Source organism: Elephas maximus, chromosome 10, assembly GCF_024166365.1.
Source record: "Elephas maximus indicus isolate mEleMax1 chromosome 10, mEleMax1 primary haplotype, whole genome shotgun sequence".
NCBI classification, from domain to species: Eukaryota; Metazoa; Chordata; class Mammalia; order Proboscidea; family Elephantidae; genus Elephas; species Elephas maximus.
Genome location: NC_064828.1, coordinates 17517988 through 17540299, shown reverse-complemented (window position 1 = coordinate 17540299; position 22312 = coordinate 17517988). Strand labels below are relative to the sequence as shown.

Here is a 22312-nt window from a genome sequence, read left to right as displayed (position 1 = left end):
TACTGTTTATGCCATGTATTCTATGAATTTGTTTATTCCATCCTTAATGTCTTCTATAACCCAGTCTTTTTTGAACAGGGTATTTTTCAGTTTCCGAGTGTTTACTTTCTTTTCCCTCCTTTTTCTGTTAATGATTTCCACTTTTATGGCCTTATGGTCAGAGAAGATGCTTTGTAATATTTCACTTTTTGGATTCTGCTAAGGCTTACTTTATGACCTAATATGTGATCTATTCTAGAGAATGTTCCCTGTGCACTAGAAAAGAAAGTATACTTGGTTGCTGTTGGGTGGAGTGTTCTGTATATGTCTATGAAGTCAAGTTGGTTGATTGTGGCATTTAGATCTTCCGTGTCTATATTGAGCTTCCTTCTGGATGTCCTGTCCTTCACCAAAAATGGTGTGTTGAAGTCTCCTACTATTATTGTGGAGCTGCCTATCTCACTTTTCAATGCTGATAGAGTTTGTTTTATGTATCTTGCAGCCCTGTCATTGGGTGCATAAATATTTAATATGGTTATATCTTCTTGGTATATTGTCCCTTAAATCATTATATAGCGTCCTTTCTTATCCTTTATGATGGATTTAACTTTAAAGTCTATTTTGTCAGAAATTAATATTGCCCCTCCTGCTCTTTTTGATTGTTGTTTGCTTGATATATTTTTTTCCAACCTTTGAGTTCTAGTTTGTTTGTGTCTCTAAATCTAAGGTGTGTCTCTTGTAGGCAGCATATAGACGGATTGAGTTTTTTAATCCATTCTGCCACTTTCTGTCTCTTTATTGGTGCATTTAGTCCATTTACATTCAGCGTAATTATGGATAGGTGTGAATTTAGTCCTACCGTTTTGATGTCGTTTTTTGTGTGTTGTTGACAGTTTCTTTTTCCCACTTAATTTTATGTGCTGAGTAAATTATCTTTATATATTGTCCTTTCCTTCTACTCATTATTGTTGATTTTGTTTCTGCTGAGTCTCTGTTTTTTTTTCTTGTATTTTATTTTGATGTGTAGGATAGTTTGTCTCCTTTCCGGTTACCATATTTTTTACCTCTATTTTTCTAAATTTAAAACTAACTTCTATTTTTTTGTATCGTCTTATCTTCCCCTCCATATAGAAGATCTATGACTAAATTTCTTTGTCCCTTTTTATTGTTTTAATGTTATCTTCTTTTACATAATAACATTGCTGTTACCCTGTTTTGAGCGTTTTTAAATTTTTTTAACTTGCTTTATTTTTTTGATTTCCCTATCTGGGTTGGCTTCTGATTGGGTTGATAAAAAAAAAAAAAAAATTTTTTTTTTTTTTTTTTTAGGTTGATACCTGATATTATTGATTTTCTAACCAAGGAACTCCCTTTAGTATTTCTTGCAGTTTTGGTTTGTTTTTACAAATTCCCTGAAAGTCTTTTTATCTGGAAATGTCCTAATTTCACCTTCATATTTAAGAGACAGTTTTGCTGGATATATGATTCTTGGCAGGCAATTTTTTTTCCTTCAATTTTTTATATAAGTAATCCCATTGCCTTCTTGCTTGCATGGTTTCTGCCGAGTAGTCCAAGTTTATTCTTATTGGCTCTCCTTTGTAGGTGACTTTTTGTTTATCCCTAGCTGCTCCTAAAATTCTCTCTTTATCTTTGGTTTTGGCAAGTTTGATTATAATATGTCTTGGTGACTTTCTTTTAACATCTACCTTATGTGGGGTTCGATGAGCATCTTGGACAGGTATCTTCTCATCTTTCACAATATCAGGGAAGTTTTCTGACAACAAATCTTTAACAATTCTCTGTGTATTTTCTGTTATCCCTCCCTGTTCTGGTACTCCAATCACTCATAGGTTATTTCTCTTGTAAGAGTCCCACATGATTCTTAAGGTTTCTTCATTTTTAAAAATTCTTTTATCTGATTTTTCTTCAAATATATTAGTGTCAAGTGGTTTATCTTCAAGTTCAGAAATTCTGCCTTCCACTTTCTCAATTATGCTCCTCTGACTTTCTATTGAGTTGTCTACTTCTGTAATTTTATTGTTAATCTTCTGGATTTCTGATTGCTGTCTGTCTATGGGTTTTTCCAGCTTATTAAATTTTTCATTATGTTCCTGAATAATCTTTTAAATTTCTTCAGTTGCTTTATCTGTGTGTTTCTTGGCTTGTTCTGCATATTGCCTCATTTCCTTCCTGATGTCTTGAAGGCTTCTGTATATTAATCTTTTGTATTCTGCCTCTGGTAATTCCAGGAATGCACTTTCATCTAGAAGATCCCTCGATTCTTTGTTTTGAGAGTTTGTTGAGGTGATCATGGTCTGTTTCTTTATGTGACTTGATATTGACTGTTGTCTCCGAGCCATCTATAAGTTATTGTATTAGTTTATTTTATGTTTGCTTACTGTGTTGTAGCTTCTTGCTTTGTTTTGATTTGATATGGACAAATGGGTTCCTTGAATGAGCTAGCTTGATTATTTTCACCTTTGGAGCTCTGACGTCCTGTCCTCAGATGGCTAGTGCTGCTATCGGGTATATCAGTCTAGAAGTCCATTCACTTTTCTTGTATAAATTCAGCTCAGGTTTCCAGGTAGCTGATCATCAAGTGTGTGGTACAGGCTCTGCGCTACAGTCTTAGACGGGCAGGGGTGATTGGTGTAGGTACTGGTATCTGGTTGCAGCAGGGGGTCACACTCTGAACAAGGCAGGGGGCTGAGAATCGTCCCCCAGGTGTCTCTGAGGAAAGTGTGTCCCTGCTCCCTAGAGCATACAAGTGGGTGGGTTCTGCAGACAGACCATGGGCACCCAAAGTTTTGGTTGTAAGGACTGGGAGATACAGGTTATCCTTGGACACCTGTCGTGGGTGGCTGGGTGACCTGAGTGGAGCTACCAGTCCTTAGACCCCTGATGTGGGTAGGTGAGGACCCTGTTTAATAGGCAAAGCACACACCCAACTCTCTGCCAACAAGGGCCAACAAGGGCCTATTCTCCTGAAATAGGCCCACACAGGTCCATGTACAGCGGAAAAGTACTCAAAGTCCACAGACCACTTCTGCCTGGACAGGAGTCACTTCTATCTGAGCTCCCCCAGTTAGTGGAGCTGGCAAATTATCTTTTCCCCCAATTGCAATTTTCTTCCTTCTCCAAGGCCAGGAGGATGGCTCTAGGCACTCGACAGTGCCTATCTCAGGCCCAGGGAATTCAGCTGCTGAAGCCAGCTTGGCGGGGGGGGGGGGGGGGTGTGGTAAAATATACGCAAGTACTTAGCTTTTGCCGAGAGTGCCATTCTTCTCTGGTTCTGGAGGTGTGAGTAGGCTGTGTGGCTGGCTGCTTCTCCCTGAGGAAACTGCAGCTGAATGCTAGTACCAACCCACTGCAGCTGCTCCTGGGAGTGGTGCCTGAGGGCTCCCTGTGATTAAGGTCTGGTTATTCTTCTCTGCTTCTGAACCGTTTGTTCCTCCCCCGGCCCCTCAGTTTGTTTTCTAAGCTTGCCTTTGATGCTCAGGGCTCCTAGCTTGTCATAAATATACTCATTTCACTTGCTTTTTTTTTGGGTCTTTGTTGTAAAGAGGGCTTGCCAGAAACGCCTATCTATTCTGCCATCTTGGCTCCACCTCCCCTGTCAGTTTGTTTTGTGTGACTCAGGGCTATTGTCAGTGACTTAGGGAACCCCCAAACCAAAAACCAAACCTGTTGCCATCGAGTTGATTCGGACTCATAGCGACCCTATAAGACAGAGTAGAACTGCCCCATAGAGTTTCCAAGGGATGGCTGATGGATTCAAACTGCCAACCTTTTGATTAGCAGCCATAACACTTAACCACTACACCACCAGGGTTTCTGAATTAGGGAACAGGAAGTATAAAAAGAGGAATGCTAAGTTTGTGAGGGCATTACACCCTAATGGACTCCCCTGTCAGAAAATTGTAAGTGGTAGGAGTGGAAATGACATTTTGGGTTCTGTGGTGTGGAGAGTATAGAGCCTTGCAGGTGGCCGGGCATTGAGCACCCCCTCCTAGTAGCTATTCCTGCCCCTGCAAGCCTCCTTGACCAGGATGCGATGCTGTGAGAAGGCTGTCTGAATGTTAGTTGTCAGGCCCTGGCTTCCAGATGTGGATTCTAGAGCAGAAGAAAGCGGAACACCCTACCAACCCCCTTGTCTCCCAGGTATGGCCTGGAGCACAGACTGTTTGACACTGGTGGCCTAATGATGGCCTGTCAAACCCAGGTTGAGGGCCTCTTTTCTGGCGTCTGTGACACCTTTAGCTCTTATACCAGGGCCTCTGGAAGCACTGCACTCAGCTAGATGAATCACTGCTAGGGTACACAGCCAGGTTGCCACCCAATATAGGGCACCCAGGACTAGGAGGGATACTGGGACAGGGCCATGGGGCCTGACTGGTCAGGAGGCAGCTTCACCTGGACCTCAGCTGGGCCTGCAGTTAGCTAAGAGCTAACCACTGAGCCAACTCACTGTGATTGTTGTTGAGAAAAAACCAGCAAGCTGGTGGCTCCCATGAACCCTGGGGCTGCAAAATATAGGCCAAGGAGCCTGAGCCAGAGGAGGCCTCAGGTAGTGAGAAACAAACATTTTTCTGCCCTCCTCCTATCTCTCTTTTATGATATAGGGTTAAAGGGAATGGGGAGGACCCTGGGTATTTCCCTGTCTAGGCCCCTAGGAGTTGGTAAAACTATAGCAGAAACAGCGTAAAGGGCAGGAGTGGCATCTGTCTCCAGGGGCTTCTCTGGGATGTTGCAAGCCGTACCTTGTTCCTTTTGGCTGCAGCTGAACCTGGGTCTCATGGGTTTCTTGTCTCAGCCCCTTGGTGAACTTAGCTCCTGCTTCCTGGAGAACTGGATTGACACTTTCCAGAGACCTCCGAGGGCACACTTGGAACCTAGGACAATCGCAGGACATGACTGAACACATATTTAAAAACCAAAGAACCAAACCTGTTGCCGTCAAGTTGATTCTGACTCATAGTGACCCTACAGGACAAAGTAGAACTACCCCATAGGGTTTCCACGGAGTGGCTGGTGAATTTGAACTGCTGACGTTTTAGTTAGCAGCTGAGCTGTTAACCACTGTGCCACCAGGGCTCCCCTCTCCTCATTAGTCTGTTTTATAGCTCACTCTCTAGCAGGCGGAGAGAAACCGAAAGAAGCCATTCCTATTCACATACGCTGTAATACTCAGTGGGTGTGAGCTCACAGCTGGTGCAGTGCCCTCTGAACCCAGGGGTTTAGCCTGGACTCCTGTGTCTTTGTTTTTAGCTGTCTTTGTGGGGTCTGTGGTAGAGAAAGAAAAAAGAACAGATAATTTGATTACACAGGTTCTTCGTGTACAAAATTTAAAACTCTACCACAAGCTACGCGTGCATGTTGTATTTTAACAACCAAAACGCTGGGGAGGACAACTTTGCCCAGAGCTTTCGTCTCTTCAGGCCCATCCAAGGACTCAGGGCTCTTCTTAGTCACACAGGTTAATTTTACCTTGTTTCTTACTTCCTGTGGGCCTCACCTTCCCTATTCTAGGGAAGGAGGAATTTGTGTCATTAAAAAAAAAAAAACAAAAAAAACCAGTCCTGATGAAGATGGTTGATGCTTTCAGCCTGCAGCCTCCTAAAGGTTTGCCATTCAGTCAGTTTTCTAAGGGCCCTTGGTTGGGAACAGAAACATGAAATGCCTGAATTTGTCATTAAAGTACCCAGCTCAGCTTTCTGTGAGATAAGCCTTGGTCCTCAGTTGCACTTTGATCCTGGAAAGTCCCTCATCGAACTTGGAATCAGAACTAGAAAGATTAAACAGAGCACCTCAAGGGCTCCTCTTGTGACTCCCCAGAAGAGACGAATCAGCAAACCTTGGGTTAAAGACATTGGACGTCAGTTATTTAGGGTCAGTCTTTATCCCCTGGCTTGGTTCTCCTCCACCAGGACCTCTGAGAGCTTCCCCTGGGACTGGCGGGGTTGTCACCAGGCCACCATGGCTTTTTTGAGGGTCCAGGGAAAATAGCAACAGCCTCCAGCTTGGCAGGCCACGGTGAGAAAGGACCTTGTACCTCTGATAACCAACACCCCATTTACTGAGTACTGCCTGTGCACCAGGCAGTGTGCTAGGCTCTCTGTGAGCATTATCTCCTTTCATCGAACAACCCTCATTACTCCAAGAAGAGGAAGTGGGATTCTTGGGGAATCAGCTTGGAGTTAGGGCAACAGCCAGAGAGCTTGGGTTTCAATCATCAATCTCATGTATTTTCTTGGCCAAGATAGATAAATTGCTCTGAGCCTCAGGTTCTTCATCTGTAAAATGGGAATAACGTTACCTAATTCATAAAGCTGTTATGAGGATTAAATGAAATAAACTCCATCAAGTTCCTTGCACAGAATAATTGGTTAATGTCCTTTGCCCTCACCCCCCTGTCATGGATTGAATGATGTCCCCCCAAAATGTGTGTATCAACTTGGTTAGGCCATGATTCCCAGTATTGTATGGTTGCCCTCCATTTTGTGATTGTAATTTTATGTTAAGAGGATTAGGGTGGGTTTGTAACACCACCCTTACTCAGGTCACTTCCCTGATCCAAAGTAAAGGGAGTTTCCCTGGGGTGTGGCCTGCACCACCTTTTATCTCTTAAGAGATAAAAGGAAAGAGAAGCAAGCACCCACAGCAGAGTGCATCCTTTGGACCTGGGGTCCCTGCACCTGAGAAGCTCCTCGACCAGGGAGAGACTGATGACAAGGAATCTTCCTCCAGAGCTGACAGAGAAAGCCTCTCCCTGGAGCTAACACCCTGAATTTGGACTTGTAACCTGCTAGTCTGTGAGAGAATAAACTTCTCTTTGTTAAAGCCATCCACTTATGGTATTTCTGGTATAGTAGCACTAGATGACTAAGATACCCCCTCAAACATGGAGCACAACTTTGACAAGGCCCTCCTGTAAGTTTGGGGTTGACAGCAATTTCGACCAAAAGACAGTTGGGTGGAGCCCCATTCAATGTTGTCTAAAGCCTCTAAACTTCCTTCCTCACAGGAAAATTTAAGAACATTACTAGGGGTCAGTTTTCCTAACCCGCCCATCGGTAACACCTCTGCCTCCCCCCACCTGAGGGGTTGGGCTTTAGCTGCAGGATGTGGAGGGCACACAGGAGACTCCTTTCCCTTTCTACAGTGCCTCACCTCTCTCTAGTCCTGTACATCTTTTCTCACTGATTTTGTCGATGTGGTAAATTTAACTTTTTTGCTAACATTTCTGTGAAATAATATTTAATGATATTCCATTTCATTTAAATATGCTGTTTTCCCCATAATGCCATTTTCTTTAGGGCTGATTGTTGGCTCTCATTTTTCCATCAATAGGCCTAGTTAAGCTTCACCCTGCATGTCTGCCTTGCCTACCCCAGACTCCTTTAATGATGGTGCCCAACGTTATCAAGCTGATTATATTGAGAGTGAAACTGCCACCTAGTGGTTATTGGAGGTATGACTGCTTTTTCATGTGCTCTCTTGTAACTGGTTGTAGAAAAAAATCTGAGCAAATGGTTTTCTTTTAAACTAACTTGGAAGCTCTGACTAGAATGAAACAAAACTCAGATTGGCATGTACCAAGTTTCCCAAAATCTAAAGAACACTAATTTTTTCTTTTACTAAACTTAAATCCAAATCATATCCTCACAAAACAAAAAGTCAAGCCAACCAACAAACTACTTAAAACAATCCAACAAAAAATAGAAAGGCTATTTTCATTTATCCAACAAATACCTACTGAGTGCTGGGCTGGCTCTGGTCAGCTCCCCAGAGTTTAGCAGGCGGCACAGACTCCCGAGCAGGGCATCAGGCTACAATGTAGTGGCTGAAAGTCAGCTGAAAGGCAAGGCAGTGGGAGCCTACAAGGAAGACTGGCTAACTCTGCAGAGCAGGTGAAATTTGTGATGTGGCATCAAGGAAGATTAGATCTGTCAGGTGGGGGAAATAGAAGGCAGGAAGGGAATCTCTCCTCATGAAGGAAGATCACAGTGCAAGGGGCGAGAGGAGTGGAAGACAGGGGTGATTTCAGGTCAGGGCTTCGAACAAGTTGTTCTGGATTAAACCCCTGCTGGCAACTTGAATGTCTAACAAGTTCCCAGGAAGTTATACAAAAGAATCACCTGGAGATCTTGTTAAATTGTAGATTTTGATTTAGTGTACCTTAGGGTGGAAACGCAAATTCTCAGCAGGGAATTGTTAGAAAGGCAATTTCTCAGCAGGGGTTCAACTGGACTGAACTGGTTCGAAGCCCTGTTTCAGGTGGTTGTGAAGTTAGTGTGGCTGAAAAACATAATTTGGTCTAAAACGTTGTAACAATAATGCACTTCTTGACCACCTGTTTTATGCTTTTATTGATCTATTTTATGCAAGGAAAGCCTGGTGCTGTAGTGGTTAAGTGCTATGGCTGCTAACTAGAAGGTCAGCAGCTTGAATCCACCAGGCACTCCTTGGAAACTCTATGGGGCAGTTCTACTCTGTCCTATAAGGTTGCTATGAGTCAGAATCAACTCGACAGCAATGGGTTTGGGTTTTTGTTTTTTCTTTTATGCACGGGACATATGAAACATTAAGAGAATTCAAGAAGACGTAGAGAGTTGTTATAAAGATGTCAGTTCTTCCCAGATGAGCCTATAGATTCAAATCAAGTCCAGTAAAAATCCTGGCAGTCTTTTTTTTTCTTCTTCTTCTCCTTTTTTGTTTTTTTTGTAGAAACTGACAAGGTGCTTCTAGTTTTCATTTTGAAATAAAAAGATCCAAGAATAGCCAAGACAATCTTGAAAAAGAAGGAGAAAGCTGGAAGACATTTACTACCAAATATTAAGACTTATAATAAGGCTAAAGGAATTAATCATCAGAAAAACGACTGTGCTCGCTTTGTGAAGAGCGATAGGAGGCCTCGCCTGTTTCTGTCTACTCTCTTATCCCGTCTTCACCATGGCTATACCTTGCTTAGACTGCTGGAGAAGAGCTGCCGTCCACCCCTAGATGCGTGAGACAGCCAGCCAGGGTTAGCAGAGTTGCCTACACAACCATCCCAGATGAGTGAATAATAAACCCCTGATTTTGTATGCCACTGAAGTTTTGTGGTTGTCTGTTACGCAGCAACAGCCAGCTGGTACACTAATCTATGCTGTTAAAAGTCAGGAGAGAGGTTCCCCTTGGGAGGTGAGTACTGGCTTGAACAAGGCGTGAAGTGGACTTCCAAGGTGCCGGGAGGTTCTGTTTCTTGATCTGAGTGCTGATTGTACAGTTGTGTTCAATTTGTGAAAATTCATTGAGCTGTGCATTTATCATCTCTGCACTTGTCAATATTTTTGTTATATTTGGAAGAAAAAAGTTTAAAAAGTTAGGAGACAGGGCTCCTACCAATTTTCAAGGCTAACTTAAATGGGATAAGACAAGCAAAAGAAGAGATACAAACACCAGGGATTAAAATTAAAGCTTGGAATAAAATGAATTTGAACCAATATTCAGAAAATCTGGGCAGTTATTCATTTTGGCCTCTATCAACTATTATTTGTAAGACAGCACTTAGAATTATCTGTAGCAATGTTTTTAAACTCTCTTGGGCACAAACAGAAGTCACAACGTAAGAATATTCTCTGAACCAGTATTTCATTTGGCTTGAAATTTTGCTAAATTCGACCTTGATATTTGCCTTTAAGTTGGTTTCCTTTCAAAGGAGTGATTATTATGAGTATTATTATTTTTTTTCAGCCATACGTTTACTGATAATGTGTAAAAAATTGGAAGGCTCAGCATTTCTATAAACAGGGAGTAAACATAATCATAGTTTGTTATCAGCTGTTTGGGAGCAGTTTCTCTCTCTCTATCATCTACCTATCTACCTACCTAAGATGTCAGTTTGAGGATTAAGATGTGCCTGACCCAAGCCATGTGTCACGGATTGAATTATGTTCCCCCCAAAATGTGTGTATCAATTTGGCTGGGCCCTGATTCCCAGTATTGTATGGTTGTCCTCCATTTTGTGACTGTAGTTTTATGTTAAAGAGGATTAGGGTGGGATTGTAACACCCTTACTAAGGCCACATGTCTGATCCAATGTAAAGGGAGTTTCCCTAGGGTATGGCCTGCACCACCTTGTATCTTACAGGAGATAAAAGGAAAGGGAAGTGAGCAGAGAGGGGAGACCTCATACAACCAAGGAAGCAGTGCTGGGAGCAGAGTATGTCCTTTGGACCCCAGGTTCCCTGTGTGGAGAAGGTCCTAGTCTGGGCGAAGATTGATGAGAAAGTTGACAGAGCGAGAAAGCCTTCCCCTGGAGCTGACAACCTGAATTTGGACTTTACTGTGAGGAAATAAATTTCTCTTTGTTAAAGCCATCCTCTTGTGGTATTTTGTTATAACAGCACTAGGTAACTAAGACACCATGATATTTTCAATTGCTTCATATGTATGCAAAAGCTGAAGAATGAATAAGGAAGACTGAAGAAGAATTTATGCCTTTGAATTATGGTGATGGTGAAGAATTGAATATACCATGGACTGCCCGAAGAACGAACAAATCTGTCTTTTAAGAAGTACAGCCAGAATGATCCTTAAAAGCGGGGATGGAGAGGCTTCATCTCACATGATTTGGACTTGTTATCAGAAGGGGACCAGACCCTGGAGAAGGACATCATGCTTGGTAAAGTAGAAGATCAACGAAAAAGAGGAAGACTCTCAAAGAGATGTATTGACACAGTGGCTGCAACAATGGGCTCAAACATAGCAATAACTGTGAGGATGGTGCAGGACTGGCAGTGTTTAGTTCTGTTGTACATAGGGTCCCTATGAGTTGGAACTGACTCAATGGTACCAAAGAACAATATCCATCCATCCATCCATCCATCCATCCATCCATCCATCCATCCATCCATCCATCCATCCATCCATCCATCCATCCATCCATCCATCCATCCATCCATCCATCCATCCATCCATCCATCCATCCATCCATCCATCCATCCATCCATCCATCCATCCATCCATCCATCCATCCATCCATCCATCCATCATTTATCTAGCACCCTTCCTTATGGTATGAAGAAGCTCAGAATCTAATTAGAAATGTTATTTCTATGGTTCTCCTTCGATGGAAACTTCCTTTTCTTTCCAGCTGGTTAGAATTGACTCTGGAAAGATCTTGTTGTCAATTTGATGTCAAAGAGAAATTATCTCTGCTTTAAAACTGAGATAAAAGGGAAAGTAACGTGTATTTAAATAATAGAGCTTGTGGTTTCCCTCTGCATCTCCCAAAGGAATAATTTTTACTGGCTTTTCTGGAGGAAAAAAAAAAAATGTCTGTTCAGCACCAGATTTTCTACCAAGTCCAGGTACTTCCGACTCATCTGGCCCTGACAGCACCATGCCTCAGTTTCAGCATAATTGTGTGCCAGGCATAGTGCCAACGACTTTGACCACATGAACTCACTTAATCCTTGCAACCTCCCTATGTGGAGGATAACATCATTTTCTTCTTTTTACAAATGACATTTTTTTTCTTTCTCCAGGACACTGAGACATGGAGATGTTGAGTCACTTGCCTAAAGCCACAAAACTAAGAACTAGCAGAGCTCAGATTGAACCTGGCTGCCTAGCTCTGGAGCATCTGCTCTTAATTGCTGTAACTTGCTTGCAAATCATATGATGAACTCACAGTTTCAAAGGGGTTATGATAAATCCTTGCTTAAACTGAGATTCGCCTTCTGAGCAGATATACCGCTCTGCCATGCGTAGCTGGGTAAATCTAATATATCAGATTTGCTTGATGTGGGAAGGGGCATACTCATCGTATAAATTTATAATAGATAGATTATCTTGAAACTAACAAACTAAAATTGTCTTTTAAAATTAAGTCCTTCAGGTGTACAGTTTATAGTGTCCTGTTCTGACCGCACCGTACAAAAAGTTTCTGTGATGTTTCTTATTCACTGATAATTTCATAAACCTATACCTCATTACTGACGAATGAAGGTCCCTGAGATTAGGATCATGATTGGATGATTAGATCATCCTCCTTTGTGGAGCTGTGGTGCCCAGCATGGATGGTAAGACTGTAGGTGATCAGAGTAGGTGCTTATCGAAGGATTAATGGGGCTTAAGTAAATACCTTAAAGCTTTGTAGAGATCCAGGGAGAAAAGGAATAGAACACATGAAAATGGTGTTCTGTGAAATTGACTAGTGGCGCATATGTAAGTTACTCAAATATTTTCATTGACAGGAAAACAACAATAGTATTTCTGGCTATGAAAGTTCTTCGCATCTTTTGCCTCCTTCTTTCTGTCCTGATAGTAGTCCTCTCCCTTCTCTCTTGTCCTCCCTACCAGCATGATTAAAGGCAGAATCATGGAAAGTTTTAGTTTATCATCCAACAGACCCACTGACCTTCGATTTGTCAGAACAACCTAGGTTTCAGGAGGCCATGGTTTCCATTTCTGTTAAAGGTCTCTGTTCACATCCCCCTTCCTGGCAACCTCCCAGAGCTCCTGCCACCTACACACATCCCTTCCTTTTTGGATTGTCAAAGGGTTGAACTGTGAGGGTTTCAGTCAGATGATGGCAAATTTAGAGGTTTCTTTGAGCTTTGTAATTCCTGCGTCACATCATGCTCAGATGAGAAATCAGTTCTGGGCATACTGTCCTAAGCTCACATTCCTCCCCTAGTCGTGGCTAACAAGTCACAACCAAAGGATTTGTGAGCTCATTGGTGACAGCCCTGTGATCTCTATCCTTAGGAATTGTAGTTTCTGTTGTTTAAAAGAACAAGTTGGTTTTAATCACCTTGAGTGGCAACACAAGGAGCCCTCATGGTGCAGTAGTTTAGTGCTTGGCTGCTAACTGCTAACCAAAAGGTTGGTGGTTTGAAACCACCAGACACTACATGGGAGAAAGATGTAGCAGTCTGCTGCTGTAAAGATTACAGCCTTGGAAAACCCACAGGGCAGGTCTACTCTGTCCTACAGGGTTGCTATGAGTTGGATCAACTTGACAGCAACACATTATTGTCCCTTAACCAAATAAGTCACCAGATTTCTTCCAAGAATTCAGCTAACATTTATGAGTCCCATTATGGGTGCATCAGGACATGCACTGGCTTGGGTGCAGTTCTGTCCTCCGGGGCATCAGAATCTATTGGAGAGGGAGCAGGGATAAACATCTCAAATCAAGTCTAATCCTGTGATATGTGGATTCTGATGAGGAATGCGCACGTAGTTTAAGGGCAAAAGGTGGGGATACACTAATTTTGACTATGGGGATATAGGCAGGCCCTTTCTTGGAAAAGAGGAGCCCCGGTGGCACAGTAGTTAACACAATTGACTGCTAACTGAAAGGTCAGCGATTCCAAATCACCAGTGGCTCCTTGGGAAAACGATGTGGCAGTCTGTAGACATGTTCAGCCTTGGAAACCCTATGGGGTCGCTATGAGTCAGAGCTGATTCCATGACAGTGAGTTTTGGGTTTCTTGGAAGTGGGATTCGTGAATCACCTTGAAGAAAACATACCTCCTTCCAATTCCCACCTTAGTTCTGGTGTTTATTAATTCACTTCAGAGTTGCTGGAGTTACATTTAACTAATCTTACAGCCACCAGTCTTGTTCCGGTAAACCTCCTAGCTCGCTGCTACAGTTAATGTTCCTGGGACATCTAGAGAGTTCTTGGGCTTAGAAAGGTGTGCCCCCTTTTGGGCAACTGTGTGTGTACCACTCCCCTTATTGAAGACATTTTTCTTCTTGGATTTAGACTTTGGTCAACATCATAATGATCCCGCCTTTCATAGTTCATAGGGAAAGGCTCTAAGGGATGTATTAGTTTCCTTTTGCTGCTGTAACAAACTACTGCAAATTTAGTGGCATGAAACACCTCAAATTTATTGTCTTACGGTCCTGGGAGTCAGAAGTCTATAATAAAGAAAGGTGTTGACAGGGCTGCATTCTTCAAGGTGTTGGCGGGGCTGCATTCTTTCTAAAGGCTTCAGGGGAGAATTTGTTTCCTTGCCTTTTCCAGTTTGTAGAGGTCACCTGCATTTCTTTGTTCGTGACTTCTTCCTCGCATCACTCCAACCCCTTACTTCCATCGTTAAATCGCCTTCTGTCCCTCTGACCTCTCCCCTCCCTCTTATAAGACCCCTATGATTATACTGGGTCCACTTAGATAATCTAGGATAATCTCCCCATCTCAAGATCAGTAATTGAATCACATCTTAATTTAATCAAGTTCTCTTTTTGTCATATAAGATAACATCCACAAGTTCCTGGAACCAGGTCGTGGACATCTTGCGGGGGGGGGGGGGGAGGCGGGGCATAATTTGACCTTCTGCAGAAAGAAGGGCTTTTAATACACAGAGTGGGTTATTTACTCATTTGGGAATGATCTCTACAAACAAAACGTGTTAACTATAAGCAAACTTTGCAGTGAAGACTGTTTACCTTTGGTGGTCTGGTGATCCCCGAAAACAAGTACCTTGTAGGCAACGCAGGACTGACAACACAAGGGTCTGACTGAGTCTGCTTTCCTGTTTTAATACAATGTAGCTGTGATCCTTCAGTGGGTACTGATTGTAAGCTGCAGACTGCTGTGTTTAGAATCACCTGGGAAACATCTTGAATTTGCAATTTTCTGGGTTTCAGCCCTAGAGATTCTGCTGCAGTAGATCTGCAATGTTGTTGTTGCTAGGTACCATCCAGTTGGTTCTGACTCATAGTGACCTTATGTAAAACAGAACTAAACACTGCCCAGTCCTGTGCCATCCTCACAATTGTTGTTATGCTTAAGCCCATTGTTGCAGCCACTGTGTCGATCCATCTGATTGGGGATCTTCCTCTTTTTCACTGAGCCTCCTCCAGGGACTGATCACTCCTGATAACATGTCCAAAATATGTGAGACATAGTCTCGCCATCCCTGCTTCTAAGGAGCATTCTGGTTGTACTTCTTCCAAGAGAGATTTGTTCATTCTTTTGGCAGTCCATGGTATATTCAATACTCTTCTCCAACACAATTCAAAGGTGTCAGTTCTTCTTTGGTCTTCTTTATTCATCATGCAGCTTTCACATGCATAGGAAGCGATTGAAATCACCATGGCTTGGGTCAGGCGTGCCTTAGTCTTCAAGGTGATGTCGTTGCTTTTGAACACTGTAAGGAGGTCTTTTGCAGCAGGTATTCCCAATGCAATGCGTCTTTTGATTTCTTGACTGCTGCTTCCGTGGGTGTTGATTGTGGATCCAAGTAAAATGAAATCTTTGACAACTTCAATCTTTTCCCCATTTATCATGAGGTTGTTTACTTGTCCAGTTGTGAAGATTTTGGTTTTATGTTGAGGTGTACTCCATACTGAAGGCTGAGATCTTTGATCTTCCTCAGTAAGTGCTTCAAGCTCTCTTCACTTTCAGCAAGCAAGGTTGTGTCATCTGCATAACGCAGGTTGTTAACGAGTCTTCCTCTAATCCTGATGCCCTGTTCTTCTTCAAATACTCTAGCTTCTCAGATCATTACTCAGGATACAGACTGAATAGGTATGCTGAAAGGATACAACCCTGATGCACATCCTTCCTGACTTTAAACCATGCAGTATCCCCTTGTTCTGTTCCAACAACTGCCTCTTGATCTATGTAAAGGTTCCTCATGAGCACAGTTAAGTGTTCTGGAATTCCCATTCTTTGCAATGTTATCCATAATTTGTTATGATCCACACAGTAGAATGCCTTTGTGTAGTCAATAAAACACAGGTAAACAACTTTCTGGTATTCTCTACCTTCAGCTTGGATCCATCTGACATCAGCAGTGATATCCCTGGTTCCATGTCCCCTTCTGAATCTGGCTTGGATTTCTAGCAGTTCCCTGTCAATATACTGCTGCAGCTACTTTTGTAAGTTCTTCGGCAAAATTTTACTTACGTGTGATATTAATGATATCATTCAATAATTTTTGCATTCGGTAGGATCACCTTTCTTGGAATAGTTATAGATCTCTTCCAGTCAGTTGGCCAGGTAGCCGTCCTCCAAATATCTTGGCATACACAAGTGAGTACTTTCAGTGCTGCATCCAATTGTTGAAACATATCAATTGATGCTCTGCCAATTCCCAGAGCCTTGTTTTTCACCAGTGCCTTCAATCCAGCTTGGGCTTCTTCCTTCAGTACCATTGGTTCCTGCTCATATGGTACCTCCCGAAATGGTTGAACATTGACCAATTCTTTTTGGTATAGTGACTCTGTGTATTCCTTCCATCTTCTTTTGATGCTTCCTATGTCGTTCAATATTTTCCCCGTAGGATCCTTCAATATTGCAATTTGAGGCTTGAATTTTTTCTTCACTTCTTTCAGCTTGAGAAATGCAGAGTATGTTCTTCCTTTTTGGTTTTCCATCTCCAGGTCTTTGCACATGCCATTATAATACTTTACTTTGTCTTCTCGAGCTGTGCTTTGAAATCTTCTGTTCAACTCTGACTTCATCATTTCTTCCTTTTGCTTTAGGTACTGTACATCCAAGAGCAAGTTTCAGAGTCTTCTGACATCCATTTTGGTCTTTCCTGTCTTTTTAATGACCTCTTGCTTTCTTCATGGATGATGTTCTTGATGTCATTCCAAAAGTCCTCTGGTCTTTGGTCATCAGTGTTCAACGGGCCAAATCTATTCTTGAGATGGTCTCTAAATTCAGTGGGATCTACTCAAGGTTGTACTTTGGGTCTTGTAGACTTGTATTAATTTTCTTCACTTTCAGCTTGAACTTGCATATGAGCAATTGATGGTCTGTTTTGCAATTATTCCCTAGCCTTGTTCTAACTGATGATATTGCACTTTTCCATCGTCTCTTCCCACAGAGGTAGTCGATTTGATTCCTGTGTATTCTATCTGGTGAGGTCCATGTGTATAGTCACCATCTATGTTGGTGAAAAAAGGTATTTGCAGTGAAGAAGTCATTGGTTTTGTAAAATTCTATCATGCAATCTCTGGCATCGTTTCTATCACCAAGGCCATATTTTCCATTTACCAATCCTTCTTCTTTGTTTCCAGCTTTTGCATTCCAATCTCCAGTAATTATCAGTACATCCTGATTGCATGTTCAGTCAATTTCAGACTGCAGAAGTTGGTAAAAATCTTCAATTTCTTCACCTTTTTTTTTTTTTTGGTCTTAATGGTTGGTGCATAAATTTAAAAATGGTCGTATTAACTGGTTTTCGTTGTAGGCGTATGGATATTATCCCATTACTGACAGTGTTGTATGTCAGGATAGATCTTGAAATGTTCTTTTTGACAATGAATGCAATGCCATTCCTCTTCAAGTTGTTGTTCCTGGCATAGTAGACCATATGATTGTCCTATTCGAAATGGCCATACCGGTCCATTTCAGCTCACTAATGCCTAGGATATCAATGTTTATGTGTTCCATTTCATTTTTGACAACTTCAATTTTTCTAGATTCATACTTCGCACATTCCATGTTCAGATTATTAACGGATGTTCACAGCTGTTTCTTCTCATTTTGAGTCATGCCACTTCAGCAAATGAAGGTCCTGAAAGCTTGACTTCATCCACGTCATTAAGGTTGACTCTATTTTGAGGAGGCAGCTCTTCTCCAGTCGCCTCTTGAGTGACTTCAGCGTGAGGGGCTCATCTTCTGGCACTATATCAGACAATGTTCTGCTGCTATTCATAAGGTTTTCACTGGCTCAGTCTTTTCAGATGTAGACTCCTGGGTCCTTCTTCCTGGTCTGTCTTACCCTGCAAGCTCAGCTGAAACCTGTCTGCTATGGGTGACCCTGCTGGTATTTGAATACTGGTGGCATAGCTTCCAGCATCACAGCAATATTCAAGTCACGACAGTGTGACAAACTGATCTGTGATAGGGCCTGGGAATCTGTTTTCAGAAAGCTCTCCAAGAGATTCTGTGAGCAGCCCGTTTAGAAACCACCATCGCAGTGGTGATTGGCAGGTGAAAAGTCTTGTAGGTTAGTGATACTGGATTAAAGCTTTCACAAGACCTTGGTTTCAAGGATACCTTCACTCTAATGATTTATTGCTGTTGTAGGGAATAAAAAGAAGAGCTTGTTGGGCAGGGTTGATGGTGGTTGCCATGTCAGTTGGACACACTAGGTTTATTTCCATGTGGAAGAATATTTGCCATGGGTATGACATACCATCATGAAGTGAGTTTGGGGAGATTGGATTAATCCTTTTCATACATCTAGTACATTTTTATGCAAGTAACAACTTATTGACTGCCCAGGTGCCCCCATTTATTGCATATACATTATGTAATTTTAAGTGAAATTGGAAAAAGAAATCAACCATATTGGTTACCATCTTTAAACATCCCTGTTTTCAGTTTTCCATGTTTCCTTTCAGTTCTTTTTATGTACTTATATCTTATGCACTACTCTTAGCCTTCTACTAGTATTCTATTGAAAGTTTTTTTGCATGGTTGCAGAGGTTTTTGCATTTTCCCTTTTAATGCTTGTGTGCTCTTGCCTTTTTGAGTGTACCTGGGTTTACACACTGGTGGATTTTAATACTTGGCACAAATCCATGTCCTGGGGGCTACTGGGAAGACCACACTCAGACTTTCATTCTTTAGTTAATATCCACTGACATCACTGATGGCTTGGTGTATTTTAATGGCCTGAAATTTCTCTAAGTGACACCTTTAACTCCCTCAGTGCAACAGCCCAATGGCACCAGGAGATGGTGCTATGGGCCAACTTTCCCCCCACGTTCTGCAATGCAAGTAGTTTTCAGAGAACGCCAGTGAAATATAGTGAGATAAATCTCTCTTTCCTGTTGGAGTAATAAACTACTAAAATATGCACGGTAAATGAAAAATTAAACATCAAAAAATTAACTAGGGATGAAAAAAGATGATGTACTGACTTTGAACCCTGCTATAAAGCCATCAGATTTACACTGAAATTGAATTAGGAAAAGGTGGTGGGTTGAGTGTTTACTGGTAACTTTGTGTTGTTAAGAAAGAAGTCAGAGAATTTTGAGGAAGCCTGGAAACCAGTCTGCGGGCTTCCTGTGGCCCTAAAAGCAGAACGGAGAAGCAAATAAATGTTATATGTGTATATTTGTAAATTTATATAAATAGGTATAAGTTTTAAATACTATCCTTGGTTTAAGCATGAAAATGTTAGGCAAAATTTGCTGTCTGCAAAATTAGCTCAAGGGAAACATCTGATGCCAAGGGCCATAAGGTTTTGCACAAGCCCTTTGTGACAGAGTGGATTCACTTTTCTAGGCATTCTGAGATAATACTGACAGACTGGTTTTCCTCTTGTGTATTTATAACCTCTTCTGGTGTTTGTAGTTAGAATGCGGGCTTCTGGAATGAATTTTCTTTTCCTATTTGCATGTAAATAGTCTGTAAAATTCCCACAGGCCATTTTAGAAATAGAGTGTTTGTATCCTGGAGGCAGGGGCCCCTGCATCATTCCTAAGAGTGTCTAAGCCAATTAGCTCAGTTGGTTATAGGATGGCTCTGAGATATCCAAGGTCACAGTAACCGCCTGTGGCAAGATCAGTCAGGTTAGAGAAGAGAGAGCCTAAGTGTTCCAGCACCAAGAGGAAAGTGCTGTAACTCAGGCAAAGGGTTAGTTACGGGTAACATGGAAAAATATGTGACAGAGGAGGCATTCGGTGATGTCACCGTCAACAACAAAGCCATTTGTGTCTGTGAGGGCAACCACCTTTCTAAGAATAAAGTTATATAAACCCTTGATTCCTGACTTAACGTTTTATCCATGTGATTCCTTACACTGCTACCTATGTCCCCTAAGTTTTTGACCATTATGGATGATAATTATGAAGAAATGGAACTCTACCTTTGCTCGTGGACGGAATCAGGGAATACTGTAACACTCAGTGGGTGATTCTCCCACGGGGTGCCCCCTAGCTGCAAAATTTGAGGGAGAGCTGTGCAAAACAGATTTTCGTCATTGTTGCATGCTTTCTTATGGGTCTCCCTACTAGCCTCTGCAATCCGGATATGTGCTTGAGGTTTATAGTTGTTTACTGGGAAGTAAAATCTCATGTGAAATAGGAAAGAGATTTTTCATATAAAGAATAAATATTTGTGTTCTAGATGGAGAAGAAAGTGTCTTCCTGAGTTGAGTTTCTGCTGCTGGCTGGCTGAACATCTGGTACATAATAGTAGCTCACATTCGTTGACCAACAAACAGACTCTGCACTAAGTGCGTTGTAAGTATCACCGCTTTTAATCCTCACCACAACCTTGTGAAGTAGTCACTATTGTTACCTGCATTTTAAGGATGAGGACACAGGCTCACAAGGGTGAAATAACTCCTGTGAGTTTTCCTGCCTAGTAAATGACAGCCACGATTTGAACCCAAGCCATATTAATTCCAAAACCATGTTCTTAAACACTATTCTATTCTGTCTGGCCTAGAGTTTATCAGAGACTACCTAAAAGATTGAAGTTGTCAAGGATTTCATTTTACTTGGCTCCACAATCAACGCCCATGGAAGCAGCAGTCAAGAAATCAAATGACTCATTGCATTGGGCAAATCTGCTGCAAAAGACCTCTTTAAATTGTCCAAAAGCAAAGATGTCACCTTGAAGACTAAGGTGTGCCTGACCCAAGCCATGATATTTTCAATTCCTCATATGCATGTGAAAGCTGGATGATGAATAAGGAAGACTGAAGAAGAACTGATGCATTTGAATTATGGTGTTGGTGAAGACTGCCAAAAGCAACAACCTAGTTTCAATCTGACTCCATTGTTTTCTCAAAGAGCAATTGCATACTTGTAATTCTACAAATGAGAAGTAGGCCCTGATTTATATGCCTCCAAGTTTCTCTTCTACAGACTGCAGATATGTAATGGGGCTAAGAATCATAGGGCCCTTTTGCTGTTTTTTTTTTAGTAAGTTCTGTGTGTTCAGCATCTCTCCCTGGAATGCAAGGCTATTTTTCTCTGTTGTTCTCAGTTTGGGACTATGTTAAAAATTCTAGACAGTAGGAAAAGCCCCATTCAATACCCTGTTACAGTTTAATACCCCACTCATCTCAGTGCTCAGCAAAATGAAAGTCCTATAGTCAGGAGGAATTGCCCTCCTTAGAAGGCATTTAGGGATCTACCGCTTGTTACATGAGCATGTTCCCTGGGATTTCATTCTTTCAAAATACTTCCCTTTCCGCCCTAGTGGCTTTTCAAAGTATCCCTTGCAACACATACACTATTCTTGCAGAGGAGAATTCTTCCATATTAATTGCCAAGAGGATAGAATTTTCTAGTATACATGTAACCTTAAAGCAAAACATGAATAAGTAAGAGTTAATTTTAGATGCTTAAGCTGGGTAGATGATTTTAAAGGCTTAGAACATTTGCCACCATCTTCATTTGGTGGTTGATTGTTACTTCCCAGTAGAAGGCTTCCCCTGAAGTATCTGCTTTGGGGAGAAAAAGTGTTACTTTGCAACAGGGAATTGGATAAAAAGGATGTCCTTGTTGGCAGGTGTGTTAGGGAAGGGTTCATAGAAATTGGACTTGAGTTGGACCTTGAAGGAAGTGCAGAATTTGGACAGAGAACAAAATGGGTCACGTGGGAAAAAAAGTAAGATGAGCCAAGGTGAAATGCTGGAATTGAGCCTATGGGGCATGGGATCAGAAACTTGATTGGAGTAGAAGGTAAGTTGCCTGTATGGGGTGGGGATTGGGACATAATTTGGATGGATTCAGAATGTGAAATTAATGGAGGGTTTTGTGGACTTGGCAGGATACCCAGTTTTTTAGGGTAAACATATCTTTGGAAACCGTCTATTCCAAGCCTTACATTTTACACATGAGATGACAGAGATTCAGAGGGGTGAGGCAACTTTCCCAGGGTCTCATAGGGTATCCTGTTGGTGGCAGATGAGCCATGCAGTGCTTGCTCCTTTGTATATTCCTGCCTCTGTTTTTGGCCTCAGCGCACGTGCAAAGCCATCGTAGGCTAGGAAGTTAAGAAACTCTGTCAAAATGCAGTATTTTAGATACAGTATCAGTTTGCAGGGTGTATTGAATAAAGACAAAATAGAAAATTATAAGGATGGCTATTATTATAATAAAAGCTTGAGGTGTGTATTGTGGCCTTGGCTGTTGGCAGGAGCCAAAGGAGATAATCAGACACATTTAAAGAGAACTTGATCAGTGAAGGAGGACCCGATATACGGCCCAGAGAGGAGGAACCTAAGCTAAATGCAGATTTCAAATTCTGGGTTCTTTATAGATTTGTGTCAGGAGGGGAAGGTGGTTGGAGGGGCAAGGGGGAGATTCTGAGTGTGAGTCTAGAAATGTTTGGTAGATATTGGTGACAGGT

At 41.9% G+C, this 22312-nt stretch overlaps 1 long non-coding RNA gene across 4 annotated transcripts in view; it reads left to right on the top strand.

Annotated features, from left to right (window-relative positions):
* Nucleotides 1-22312, top strand: part of LOC126084334 (uncharacterized) — a 49046-nt gene that overhangs the window by 12787 nt on the left and 13947 nt on the right. The window contains exons 2-4 of one of the 4 annotated variants that reach the window (XR_007519021.1): nucleotides 7330-7450; nucleotides 20075-20190; nucleotides 20399-21642. This is a non-coding gene — a long non-coding RNA (uncharacterized LOC126084334). The remainder of the gene's footprint in view (nucleotides 1-7329; nucleotides 7451-20074; nucleotides 20191-20398; nucleotides 21643-22312) is intronic. The other 3 variants (XR_007519019.1, XR_007519018.1, XR_007519020.1) reach the window with 3 other exon arrangements.